This window comes from Equus asinus, chromosome 27, assembly GCF_041296235.1.
Source record: "Equus asinus isolate D_3611 breed Donkey chromosome 27, EquAss-T2T_v2, whole genome shotgun sequence".
NCBI classification, from domain to species: domain Eukaryota; kingdom Metazoa; phylum Chordata; class Mammalia; order Perissodactyla; family Equidae; genus Equus; species Equus asinus.
In genome coordinates, this window is record NC_091816.1 from 25,097,944 (window position 1) to 25,111,909 (window position 13,966).

General features: G+C 43.0%; 1 protein-coding gene across 8 annotated transcripts in view; it reads right to left on the bottom strand.

Annotated features, from left to right (window-relative positions):
* Window positions 1-13,966, bottom strand: part of STOX2 (storkhead box 2) — a 214,113-nt gene that overhangs the window by 141,094 nt on the left and 59,053 nt on the right. The gene's annotated exons all lie outside the window — the stretch shown is intronic.

Here is a 13,966-nt window from a genome sequence, read left to right on the forward strand (position 1 = left end):
TGGTGAAATTTCCTAAAGTGCTATTAGTAAAGGAAAGTGGAAGTTTAAAGAAAAATTGTTCTCTAGGGGCCGGCCACATGGCAAGTGGTTAAACTACAGTGCACTCCACTCTGGCAGCCCAGGTTCATGGGTTTGGATCCCAGGCACAGACCTACACGACTCATCAGCCATGCTGAGGCGGTGACCCATATACAAAGTAGAGGAAGACTGGCACAGATGTTAGCTCAGGGCAAGTCTTCCCCAGGCTAAAAAATAAGAAGACTGGCAATGGATGTTAGTGCAGGGCGAATCTTCCTTAGGGAAAAAAAAAAAAAACCCAAAACCATTCTCTAACCATTCGGGGAACATGCATGTGGACTATGTATGGATGGTGGACACACATCCATCTTGATCTACTGAAATCTTATAAAGACATTTATAGGTGGTTCCAGAGCCAAAACACAGCGACAGAAAGTTTAGCCACCAATCCCTTGACACATAAAATAGCTTCCATTCATGGGAAAAAGAACTATAAACAAAAGATAGCTTTTTTTTCTTTTCTCTAATGTACACCACATATATCAAATGTGAGGATGAACTGCTTCAACATCTAGTGATGTAAATTTACAAAATAAAATATGCTGATCATTTCATTTACTATATTTAGACCTATATTCCCTACTTACCTCCCCCCAGCTATCCACGAGCTGACATTTTATACCTTAAAGTGAGTGCAGAGTTTGACTCTATCAAGACAGCAATGGAGAAAGTTTAATTTATAACCAAATTGGTGGCCTAAATATACTAGCTGTAAGAAAACCAACTTCAAAGACTTCTACTACTGACTAGAAGGCCCAGGTGATTAAATGTTTACACATGCCTAAATTTTACTCTATTCCTAGATTTTTCAAATAACATGAAGAAAAGTTCAACTGAGAAAGAGCAATAAGAAGGGGGTCCCAAAGAAAGCACAAAATGCTATACAACGAAATACGTCTTTTTCGATGCAAACAACATATGAGACTCTCATATCCTTTTTTTTTTTCTTCTTCTCCCCAAAGCCCCCCAGTACATAGTTGTATATTCTAGTTGTGAGTGCCTCTGGTTGTGCTATGTGGGACGCTGCCTCAGCACGGCCCGATGAGCCATGCTAGGTCCGTGCCCAGGATCCGAACTGGTGAAACCCTGGGTCACCAAAGCAGAGCCCACGAAACTAACCACTTGGCCGTGGGGTGGGCCCCTCTTGTATCCTTTTTGTACAGGAGCACATTTCAATCAATAATACTATGAAAAACCAAAGAGAAATCTTACAGATCAAATATTAACTTCAGAATGGGAACAACAATCCGATATCAAAGTCAGAGCTTCTCCAACATTATTCCCATTGAGCACACTGGTCGCCAGTTAAACCTAAGTGTTGTCAAGATGTTGGGCTCAAGTTAAATCTGATTCATAAACAAAACCAACAAGAGAAAAAAAAAAATGCAAGCTCCTTTAACCTCTGTCCCTTCTGTGAGTGATGATCATGCTTGTACTAACCGGAAACAGTGACAAAATTCCAAAAGGTAGTAACGTATAATCTGGAAAAGAACATAACTCTATGAAAATGACAGAAAAAAATAACACATGAGTACAGGATGAATCTTCTCCACAGATCATGATTCTTTGGGTGACTCTCAGTCTTGCCCTGCCTGGCTCCACGCTTTTCAGGAAAGTTCGACAAGGTCTGGTCAGCCTGAAAGGAACGAGCCCTGACTCGGCATCTCTCAAAGGCAGCCAAAGACCCTTCTCTCTGCTGTTCTGTGTGACGGCTTCACGGGACTTCAAGGCTGAAATCACCTTACACATAGGGAAGAAGCTCAGAAAAGCTAACTTGGACAAGAACCAACAGCTTGGCTGAGTCGATGCTAATACTGAAGCTCACTTCTTTTGACTTTCAAGTTACTCCACTGACTCCACCACGTCCTACAAGCCAAGGCCACCTGGCAACTTTTTATGGCATTTGTATTTTCCACAAGAATGGTTGGGAAGGAAAGGGATAAACGTAGTGGGAAATGCATCATTCGTATCTGGAACATTAGTTAAAATTTATACATTATTGTTTTAGAAAAATGGCACTAGCACGGTCATTCTACACTGCAGCAAATGTGAAAATTATCTGAGGACAGGCAATATAGTGGTGTGTTTATGCGCACAGACTGGGGACCTGGACGCCTGGGTTCAGCTCTCAGCTGTACCATTCCTTTCACTATGACCTCTGTCTCTCTCAGTTTCCTAATCTATAGTATGGTGATAACACCATAGGAGAATGAGATGAATCTGTATACATCTACCATGTAGAATAATTCCTTGAACATAGTAAGTACTATAAAACTGCAAACTACTTTTATCATGGAGTGAGGCAGTGCATAAAATAAATACTGTATGGAAGACACAGTAATCTTTAGGTAAAAAAACAAAAGGCTGAGAGTTCCAAAAACACAAATTGTTGCAGTTTTAGAAACACTAATGAGGGGCTTTGAAACTTTTACCTAAAAAGCAATTAAAGGAAAAACAACGACATCAAATAGTAAAAACACATCATTGCCTGGGCCTCTGGCACTTACACAAGAATTCTGATCTAATTAGGAGAATATAGGATAGACTAGCCCCCTCCCCCACATTATCCTCTTCCCCATCAATCACCCAAAATGCCTGATTAAAACAGATGGCTCTTAAATCACGCCCTGAAGCTCTGAAGACTGAACCATCCCACTCATAACACCAGGAGAAACAGGATGTTAAGAGCATCAGAACAGGTTCTCCATGGAGAACCTTCTTTCCTCACTCGTTATGATCTGATATCTTGGAGGCTGCCAGTTAGAGAAACTGGAGGGAGAGACCACGTGGGAAATCAGCAATCAGGTCTTCGGGCAAGGAAAGCATAGGCTCAGGGTGAGCTCGACTTCTTGAACGGGCTGGGCACTTGTTATCAGAGAGCACACAAAGGTGCGGTCTCTGGAAGGCGGACAGTAAGAGCTGAAGACTCCTCCTGCATTATCTACTCCCCAAAGGAAACGAAATCCCCTTTGGAAGAAAATGGTCACCCTCATGTGCATCCTCCTGTCCCCCAACTAAGGTGCCAATTTTCTCTACTCCTTACGCCCAGATCTGCTGGGAATAAGTCAGGTAATTGGATCCATGGCCATCTCAGTTTCCTCATCTGTAGTCGACTCCTTCTTCCGCTTTTCCTAAAGCATAAATTTGACCCCATCACTTACTGGCTTAAACCTTGTTTTAATGACCTCTCCACACCTAAGTGGTAAAATGTCTTCCACCCCATGACCCCCCAAAATTCTACCTTTGTCTCCACCATGCTCCCCACGCAGCCTACACGCCAAGGTTTTCTAGTCTTCTAGCCTTCATTTATGCCACTTTTTCCCTCTGCTTGGGATCTCCTTTCCCGCCTGTCTGCCTTCCAAACTCCTAATTCCTCTCATTCTTTTAGCCTAAATCACTATCTCCTCTTTCGTGAAAGTTTTTCTTTCTGTCCCTTAAATTCCTTGTATCTGCCTTCCCACAGCCCACCTCACACGACATTAACCACCCTCCATTCTGTATTCCTATAATGGTTGTGGTACCACGAGCATGGCCTTTTATTAAATTGTATATATCTCCCCCAACAGACTGCAAGCTCATTTAGGGAAAATAACAGTGCTTTTTACTCACAGAGCCTGGCACCCTCAATGAGCTTAATATGTTTGCTGCAATTTCTACAGCAACTGTTCATTCCTTTTCTACAGCCTCTGTCCACCTCATGGACCAAGAGGTAGGTAAACCAACAGTCCTTCCTCACTCCATCCTAGCATCCAGGAAGACAGAATGTCTGAAGTGAGAAGACTCAGGCTTCAAAACAAACTGTAAGCTGTCCCTTTCATTCGATGGACTTTCCACTGCACACAAAGCTCAACTGGAGAGTAAACAGCACACACACACACACACACACACACAAACACACAATGAGGTTTTAGCCTCCAGGAGCAGAGAGAGCACATATGGGATAAACCACAAGGCAGTAAACATTCATAACACCGGCTGAAGGTGTGGTACAGATGATAACAGCTCTAAGAGAGATGCTTTGTGGATTGTGGTGGTCAAGAAAGTCTCCCCAGAGGAGCTGGGATTTGAAGGACTGTGAGCGCTCATAAAGGTGCAGAAGAAAAGAAAGCATTCCAGATTCGCAAGGAAACATCATTAGATCCATGGAGAAGAGACCATGGAGTTTCATGAGAAGAGACTAAAAGTGGGGAAATGTTTTTTAGGAGGATTACAAAACAATTAGTTTTGCTGAGACACATCATCAAAGGGGTAATGCTGGAGGAGTGATTAAGGAAAATATAGGTTGAGAAGTTTGGGTTTGATTCTAGGATAGCATTTTCCAAAGCAGGATTTGTAGAATAACATTCCTACAAGTTGCTATTAAAAGAGGTTGAAGTAGAGGTTCTGTCGTTAAATAAGTTGGGAAAATATTATTTTCTCTCTTCTAGAGATTAACAAAGCATATGAGAATACTAAAGGCACTGAGAAGTCCTGCATTAAACAGCCCCATTTACCCCTTTCTTCCTATTTCAAAAATTTTGTTTTGAGAACCTAATCTAAGAGATGCTGAATTCCAGGCAATGCAGAGTATTAAAATAAAGTAACATTCACATTTTTAAAAAGTGTAGACCACAGAGTTAACAGAATGAAGAAGACAACACAGATGGCGCTGGAGCTGGGCCGTGGAGAGAATCACAGGTGTGAAGAGATGTGAAAATCTGTGAGGAATTATAAAGCTGAAGTTAGAAGTGAATCAGGCATGTTTCCACAAACTTTGCCAGAGTTCACTGGGGTTTCTGGGAACATCTCTCACAAACATTTCTTGCAAGTTCAGAGACGGTTGTGTAAATCCCCAGATAAGAGGGAAAAAAAAAATAAAAGCAGAGGAGTCTGTATGGAAACAGGTAGAGAAGGTTGCAAATGATCTATAAACGGACTCTTTTCTATGTAAACATCTATCCTTGTAGATAATAATCCCAAATCAAAGCCACGCACGGTTTAGAACATTTATTTTTCAAACCAGATAAGACTGGTTTCTGCTTTGGCATCCTAGAATCCGGAAGTATAAGCACAATACTAATGGAAATGCTCTGAGTTCAAAGGGCAAAGTAATTAACATTAGTGTTCAAAACAGGAGTGGATTTATGATTTTCAACACTTGGAATCTCCATTGATCCAGGTTCTTCGTGCTAAGCATATGGAAGTGCTTTACAAATGTGGTTTCTAATCCTTTCACAGAGAGAGGAGTTCCAGGCTCAGAAAATAATTGAACCCTTTCAGGAGACCATTTAGTAAACACTAAATAGCAACTCTCTGGGCTGGCCTTTTCCAAATGGCATTTCCAGAACTTACATTCCTTGAGATGTCAATGGACGCCGTTCCACAGGCAGGTGTGGGAAATGGCAAGGTTAATATATTTCTTTACTGCAGAACTTCTCAGAGCCTTTACAACATTTTACACTGGGACTGTCTGGAGGGAGGGGGCACTGTGCACCATGACCACATTCACTCAACCCAGGACCCCTTCTTGGCACGAGTACTGCATGCAACGGATGTGTATGTGACTGATGTTCCAGAAATAACCTTTTGGAAGACAGGAGACTACCTGTCCCCTGCAGGAGTTAATCCGTTTCTTAGGAAGATGCTGAGCCATTATGACATTAATAATCCAAATGTGATGATCAGTGGGCTCTTTGGTGTGGTAAAAGGTTCTGCAACAAGCCTTAAGCCTCGCAGTTTCGACTGTCTCACCGCTAACAGGAAGTAATCAGACCTCTCTGTGGACCTCACAGGGTGGTCAGGAGGCTCCGTGGAGACCCCACGTGGGAGCGCGCTTGATAAAAGGACAACGTGTTACCCAGTCCTCAGCAAGTCACTGTTACGAGGGAAAGGACTGCACACAATCTCCGCCTCTTCTGAATTTCCTCACTACTTTGTTCCTCTCACGGCACTGATTACAGTTGATAACCAAACCGATTTCAATTAGAACAAGACCCAGTTTTCTCCCGTGGTCTCTCAGGCGCTCATGATGTGGACCCTGCCTACTCAAGGACCACTTTCTCCACCCCTCTGGCCTTTTTCCTGTTCTCCAAACACATCTGAAGACCTCCGGCTTCTCTCTCTGCATGGCTGCTCCTCCTCAGGTCTTCCCAAAGGTCACTTCTGCAGAAGGGCCTTCCCTGACCGCCCTTCAGAAGGACCCTCTGATGGCCAGTCTCCAGCCCACCAACCTACCTATTTTCTTCATCTCACTTAGCACCATCTGTAATCATCTTATGAATTTACTCATGCACATTTTTGTTGTCTGGCTCCTCCCTCTGGAACGTAAGCTCCAGGAGGACAAGAATGCTGGCTGCCTTTCCACGGGGGCCTAGTACCTGGAATCTAGGAGATTCTCAATGAACATCCGTGAGTAACAGAAGTTTAGGCAAATGGCTACTTGGCGGGAGGGGAGGGGGAGTCGTGCAGACGGGGAGGGACGAGGAGGCTTCTGTGACACCGCTGATGCTCTTCTTTATTCCTGGATGGTGTACACGGGGTGCGTTCACTTTGCGATAATTCCTTGAGCTGCAAATTTACATTTCACCCTCTTGTGGGTCTTGATTTAAATGAAAATGGCTTTTGTTGTATTGGTGTTTATATAATCATGAATATAGGAATAATGATAATTGTTCCTATTTTGGAGGAGCCCTACTCTCTGTTAGCCACTTCATCTATGTCATCACATCGAATCCTCAGAAAAACCCTATAAGGAATCATCACAACCCATTTTACAGATGAAGACACTGAGGTGCACAGAGAACAAGAATCTTGTTCATGCTCATAGAGCTAGCAAGCAAAGCCGGGATCGCCGACCAGTTTGTTCGAATTCTAAAACACACAAATGTTCTATTAAACCCTGCTTGAAAGTCACTTCTAAAGTCAGGACGTGCATTTCAAGGTGTTGCTATCTTTCCCCATGACCTTTTCTACCTAAAGGCTGTCTCAGGCGAGAGGGGCTGAATGCTCCCCTTCTCCTCACCTCCTCAGGTACCTGTGACCGCCACAGCCGGACGAACTTCATCTGTGCATCAAACACACCGAAAGTGGTCTATTCTGGTCCCAATGCAGACAGTGGGCAGAAAGGGCACTGTCTGCCCCAGAGCAGCATGGGTGAGGACCTGGCCAGGTGACAGGACAGTCCACTCTCACCTGGGCGTTCTCTGGACTCCCCAGGGTGGGGACAGCTTCTTCTCTGATGTGGGGGCTCATGTCTGCTCCTGAATTTGAAATCTGACCAAGTTCTGGTATTTCTCCTCAGGCTACTTAGAACTTCTTTGGAAGAAACAGCACTTCTAGTTAGGAGAGAGTTGGAGAAAGAAGCGGTCGCGGGGAGCAAACACATTTTGAAATTCGCTGGATTAGCGTACCGTAACATCAACTGAGAAGGATTTGTTTCTCCAAACAGACGGTCACCTTGGCGTGATTAGCGTGGCTGCCAAAACATAATCCCTTTGTGAATGACTAATGGTGCAATGACAAGTCTCTACAGGAAGAAGTCTGGCAGGCCAGTACTACGAGAAAGGGCTTGACTTACACCCGAGGAAACTCAGATGAAATGAAATCGTTTGCTTTTCCTTCCATGTGTCTGACAGATTTCCCCAGTTTCTATGGGGTTTATTAGCAAGGCGTCAGACCCTATCAGAAATTTGATGGCAGCCACACATTATCAAATAAATAAAAAGAGCACTCTTTTGTCCTACCTTTGAAGTAATTCTTAAGTTACTCTGAATAGCATCTCTCTCCCTCTGCCGAGTTTCCCATTTCTTGCATAAATAGATACTTTCTAATTAGCATATCACAAATATTCCTGATCTTCTTTACAAGTCTGGATACATTTTTAAATGTTTCTTTTAAAGTACATCAGGATTTTTCACACTCTATAAAGAGGGAGGAAAATTAAAGCAATGTGTCAGCCCAATTCTCCAACTTTTTTTTTTTCCTTTTTCTTTTCTTTGTTTTTAAACTAGGATCGCGGCGGCACAAAGTAGTGGAGAGGTCACAGGACTGGAAGCCAGAAGTCCTGGATTCGGCTTTTGGCTGAGCTGCTAATTAGCCGTGTCACTTTGGGCAAATTGCTTCACTCCGAGGGCTTCAGTTCCCTTTTCAGCAAAATGAGGAGGAAAGACCATGTGGAAGGTCCCTCATAGTTTAAAACACTGTGATTCTATTTGTGAAGCTTGAACTAATTCCTTGTCTCCTTCTTTGAAAACTGGAGCAAGTTATTTTCTTTGACTTAAAAATGCACAGCGAACTAGATACAAAATAGGTATAGACATCAGCAAAAAGAGATGTGATTTTAAAGGGACACCGATATTTAATTGTAAAATTATGAATTATCTTTGAACAGCAAAAACGTTTTTGGCCTCTTCCCTGGAGAGGTATAGTTAGATTTTTCCCTGGCTTTAATATGTTGACAAATGTGTAAACACACACACATTATAATCTGCCTTTATATCAGTGAATGTAACTGACATGAACTAATCCTAAGAGGAGGAATATTATGACAATGAAAAGAAAGTCCTAGGTATCAAAAAAAGCTTTCGAGTCTTTTCATATACGAGGGAAAAAAAATCTAGTCAGTTCAATAAAACAGTTTGGAATGCCCCGTAACATTGGGGTTTCAGGATCTGAGTTATAATATCTAAATCATAAAAATGTAGACATTTATCTTGGTTTCCATTACGAGCTCCTGGGGAGCAAGGATCATGCTGGCTTTCTGTGCTTTACCATTTAATTTGCCTAATCAAAACTGCCTGCTGGGGGGACTGAGACTTCCCTGGACAAGCCTTCATTCTCAGACCTGCCATCTCTTTCTTGTCACGGCCACACCAACACCAACACCCAATCTGGCTCCCCGCCTTCCTTCCAAGGGCTGCCCACCACGCCCCATTTTGTGGACTTCCAGGCCTAGCTCCATCCAGTGCCTCCCCTTCCCACACCCTGTATGTCCTAACTACCTTTGTTCTCTTTGATCACTGCCAACTTAATTCTCTAAGTGCCCATCGCACTTCAAGACTAGCTCCGATGTCACCGCATCAGAGCCCTTAGCTCCCACAGCACCATGGTCCTGCCATATTGTATTTGTCCGTCTACACGGCTGTCTCTCACTCTCACTGCAGCAGGAGCCAGAACTCAGAGGTGCCTTGGTCACATCTGTAGCCCCAGGACACCTGGACAACAACGGAGAGAGAGAGAATGGCCAGAAGGAGGGCAAGATGCTGAGTGAGGCGCCATGGACATCCCAAGAAGGGGCCGTCCATCATCCTCAGGACCCTGCCTTCCTGAAAGAAAGACAACATGAGGCGCTCATGTATGATCACCACCATGCTGTGGTGTAAATATCTTATTCCTGATGAGGAAAGGAAGACTGACGACCGAGAAAGTGAGAAAAACCTACCGATATAAAGAGGAGAGTGTGTGTGTGTATAGGAAATAGGAAGTCAGTTTTTTCCACAAACAGCAAGAATGAAAAAGTTTTAAGAAGATTACTTAGCAGTGGTGTATTCATACACTGAAATGGCATACAGATTAAAGCACAAATTATTTCAAGGTACTACACAGCTATGATAAATTATTACAAATAATTCTATTGATACAGAAAAGCAACCATATAGGTTAATTACAAAAATGTAGGCTACAAAACAAGATAGATAACAGAATCACAATTTGTAAGATATTTTCCACATTTTTATTTAAGAGAATATTTAGATATATAGATACCATAGAGAAAAGTTTAGAAGGATAAATATCAGACCATTAATAGAGATGTTATTCTCAGTGATGAAATATGTGATTTTTTTCCCTTCTTTCTTTCTTTCTCTTTGTTTATCTGTTTTTTCTAATTTTTTCTACCACAAACATGAACCACTTGGGTAATTTTTTTAAATTTCCTGTGAATAAGTCAATAGCCCATTTACAAATATTAAATAGTGCAGGAAGGAGGCGGTAAGGATTTGGCCACAGGCGGGGGCAATGAGAATAGAAAGTAGGACGTAGAGTTGAGACCAATTACAGGGGAAGAGCTGACAGAAGCGCGTGGCTGACTACGTGAGGATTTTAAGGGAAATCAGGACTCTGGTGTGACTCCCAGATTTTCAGCCTAAGTAAGTCGGGGAGAGGCTGGTTACAGTGCCAGAAATGGGGCAGGATGGAGGGCAATTAGCTTAGAGGAAAAATAATTTCCTCTTAGACTTGGTCTGCTTGAAGCAGTGACAGGTCATCCAACAGAGACTAAAGTTCAAGAGGGAGGGCCCCAGGTAACCGTAGATTTAGGAGTCACTCCCCTACCCCAGGTCAGGATGGGTGCCCCTCCACGGGTTCCCCCAGGAGCCATATTCCTCCTAGTGGGGCAACTTGCAGGCTGTGCTGAGGTGACCTATTTACGTGTCTCTCTTCCTCACAAGACCACAGACCACGAGGCAGGGACCCACCTGTCCTGTCATTCCACCCTCAACGCCCAGATGGATCCCTGGTGCATAGTAGGTACTCAAAACACGTGTGAGAAGTGGATTACTGAATCCTCTAAGGTGAGAGCTAAAGTAGGTAGAGAGGGTGAAACATCTGAGAGCGAGAAAAAGGAGCTAGGCGGGACTGAAACTTCAGAAATACTCACAGGAGCGTGGGAGGGAGCAGTGCTGCCAACACGACAGGAGCAAAACAGACGCAAACAAGGGCAATGCGACTTTCCAGAAACCAAGCGCAGGGGGCTGGAAAAATAGAAAAGGAGGCCCACAGTGACCACTGTGGCCGAGAGTTAGAGCAGACAGCACTGGAAAAACGGTCATCAATTACAAGGAGACTGATGCTTCGGGGGAGAATAATTTGAGGAAGAAAACAAAATGAGTGAGAGCAGCAGTCTTCCAAGCTGTGGGCTGAAGAGCTAAAACAACACAGCTCAAGGAGAAGCTGAGTCAGGGCAGAACTTCAGAATCAGAGAAGGAGACCGCAGAGGTTAGTATACAGGAGGCAGAGTCGAGGACGCGGCAGCAGGAGCTGGCTTGGATGGGAAGGCCTCATGGGAGGCACCAGGATTCCCCTTGAGAAGGAAGAGGAAGATCGTTTGATCTCCGTGTCCTCTAAACCGCGGGAGCCCTCCCCGCCTACACCACAGCATTTAGCTCTGATCATACCCTCCTCTCACACACGGCTGCTTCCCAGGTCCTCTCTCCTCCTTTAGATGGCCTACACCAAAACTTCGGGGCTTTCCACAGTAAACTCTCCATAAGATTTGGTAGGTGACTGCTTAAATCCCATAGGATAGGTGCCAAAGAGAATGCAGCTACAGACATGAATACACAGGCAATACCTTTTAAACAGACACTACTGCAAAAAACACTATTTTTAAAGTGACACCTTGACATCTTCCTTCCCTTCCTCCCTAACAGCGAAACACCCCATTATACTTGGGCAAGGGAGTTATCATCCCCCAGGATCCATGCCAGCTAATCGCAAGGCGACATTCACGTGCGCCATCCTACCATTAGCTGCAAGTCTGCTGGGGACAGACAGTTGACAGCAGCAGCAGCTTTAGTCAAGGCGTTTGCAGGCGGATCCCTGGGCTGTCCTTCTGTTGAATGGAGACTATCTCCATGACTGGCCTGTTTGGGATCCCAGGGTGTACACTTAGGGCATTTCTGTGAGAGGTACATGCCTGTGGCAAGACTCCACAGAAACCACTCAGGGAGCCCCCAGCAAGGCCAGGAATGAAACCCTAGATCGGAAGCTGACTCAGAACAGACCTGCCAAGGCAGCTGCTGGCTTCAGCTAAGCTTGCCCTGCTCCTGACCCACACTGGAGCAGCTGAGACCAGAGCATTCCCAGAATTTGTGCGAGGAACTCAAGATTCCTATCAAGCTGGCACCACTAGGCAGCTAAAATGCCGAATGCCACTTCGAAAAGAAGGCAGGATGGAGGCGAGGGGCCCGCATTTGCCCTCCATCCGCACACGTCCAGACAAATCATTAACATTCCTCCACACGTAATTCCAACCATACATTCTGCTGAATAAAAGTCTGTTGCTGGCTCACACGTATTTTGCAACAGGAGAAATCAACTAGGCCTGTTTAGCACTTTTGCTCTTAAGTTTGAAGATGCTTACATACACATAAAAAGTATATTACAAACACATTCATAATAAACTTTACCAATGATTTTCCCACACTGAGATATTTTCAAAATGTATGCTAAACATATGACCATTAGTTTTTCTTCAATAATGAGCTTAGGTTTCCAAGTGACTCTTGCCATACGTTACACTTTCCAGCAAGAAAAAGTGAACATGTGGAAATTATATGAACGTTTTAGGACACTGGGGTCCATTTAATATATTGAAGCAATAATTTATCAAATAGGACCCAAGAGTCCAGACAGCCTCTCGGCCCCTTTCACATATGCTAAATTACTCCCCCAAGACTAGCCTATGAACTAAGAATCTGCATCATTAATTAAAGAAATGGAATGGGCTGTGCTAACATGACAGAGCAACCTGCAGGACGTGAGGCTTGAACGCACGCTTCAACTGCAAAGAGAACAGTTGAGACGAGTACTTTTCAGAATTAAACACTTGTGTACGATTTAACTTGCTTTGCTAACCTAGTGTTAAACAAGTGTGGAAATTAACTATTCCCACCCTTCCTCATTTTAATTTGGCCAAATGCTCTCTATTAGATTATTCTGTGAACTTTAAGTTACCAAAGAAAAAAATTGGGGTGAAGACTTTCTTGCTAAACATTTCAATTTCAGGGCTTGCAAGGAAAGAACAACTCTATCCACGGAATGTTTCATATCCAGCAGACGAGTCTAAGTATAAAGATCTAAGATTTTAATGTTGCCAAACTAGCCAAGAATTGCCAAGCACTACACTAAATTCATATGCACATTAAAAAAAAATACTCCATTTATAAACAATCTTCCATATGCGTTGGATAGAAAAAAGCACTAAGTGACAATTAGTTGGCTGACTTCTGCAATCTGTCATTAATTGCTATTTTCAAGTTAAAATGATCCCATTAAATTTTATTTCCAGTGCTCTATATCAAAACCATTTATAAGAAAGTTTCTATTTCTCCATGAGATGTCAAATAATTTACCTAATGGTCCCATTTATAGAGGATTAACTCTTTTCATGTAAACATTTTTAGATAAATGGGTCTCTTATTCACTGCTTATCATTTTAAAACATACATTCACTTTTTATAAAAAAGAATAAGCTCATCTCCCCACTTCCCATCCCATCCCATGCCCCCACCCCCACCCCGTGAATCTAGTTTTTCAAGGGCTAGAGTTTATAAGTTTAGGTCTAAGATGTCTGAACAAATATAAGTCCTGAATGAAGTACACACACTATCTAAAACTTTTGTTTTATGTTTAGTCTCTAAATAGGTCTCAGCTGTAAGGAATCTAGCTGTTGGCTCAAATTATAATGTCAATCAAACACAGGGCAAAAAAACCAATCTAAAGATATTTAATGCCGGCTCATCCTAAAGTATATTCTTTTGCATGATTAATAGAAAAGTCTAAGGTCAGTGATCTATAAGAGTGATGAACCAATTCATTATTCCAAACACTTAAATGTGTTTCAGGACGACCTTCCCATAAGTTTCTGGAAAGAACACAAAAACACATAGTATAAGAACAATCTGAAATTGGAGAGTAATTTACAAATAATTCTACATTTACAGAGGAATCAGGAAAGCATGAAGGCCTGGTATAGTAAAAGTTTACAGCAATGGTATCTCCCACAGAAGGCACACCGATAACTCCTCCTGACGTTCCAGACTTTAGACAAATGAACTATTAGGCCCCTGTCGCCAGAAAAAAATTGTCCGGTTTTATGAAGTTTTGTATTGAAACATTGAGACCAGTTTCT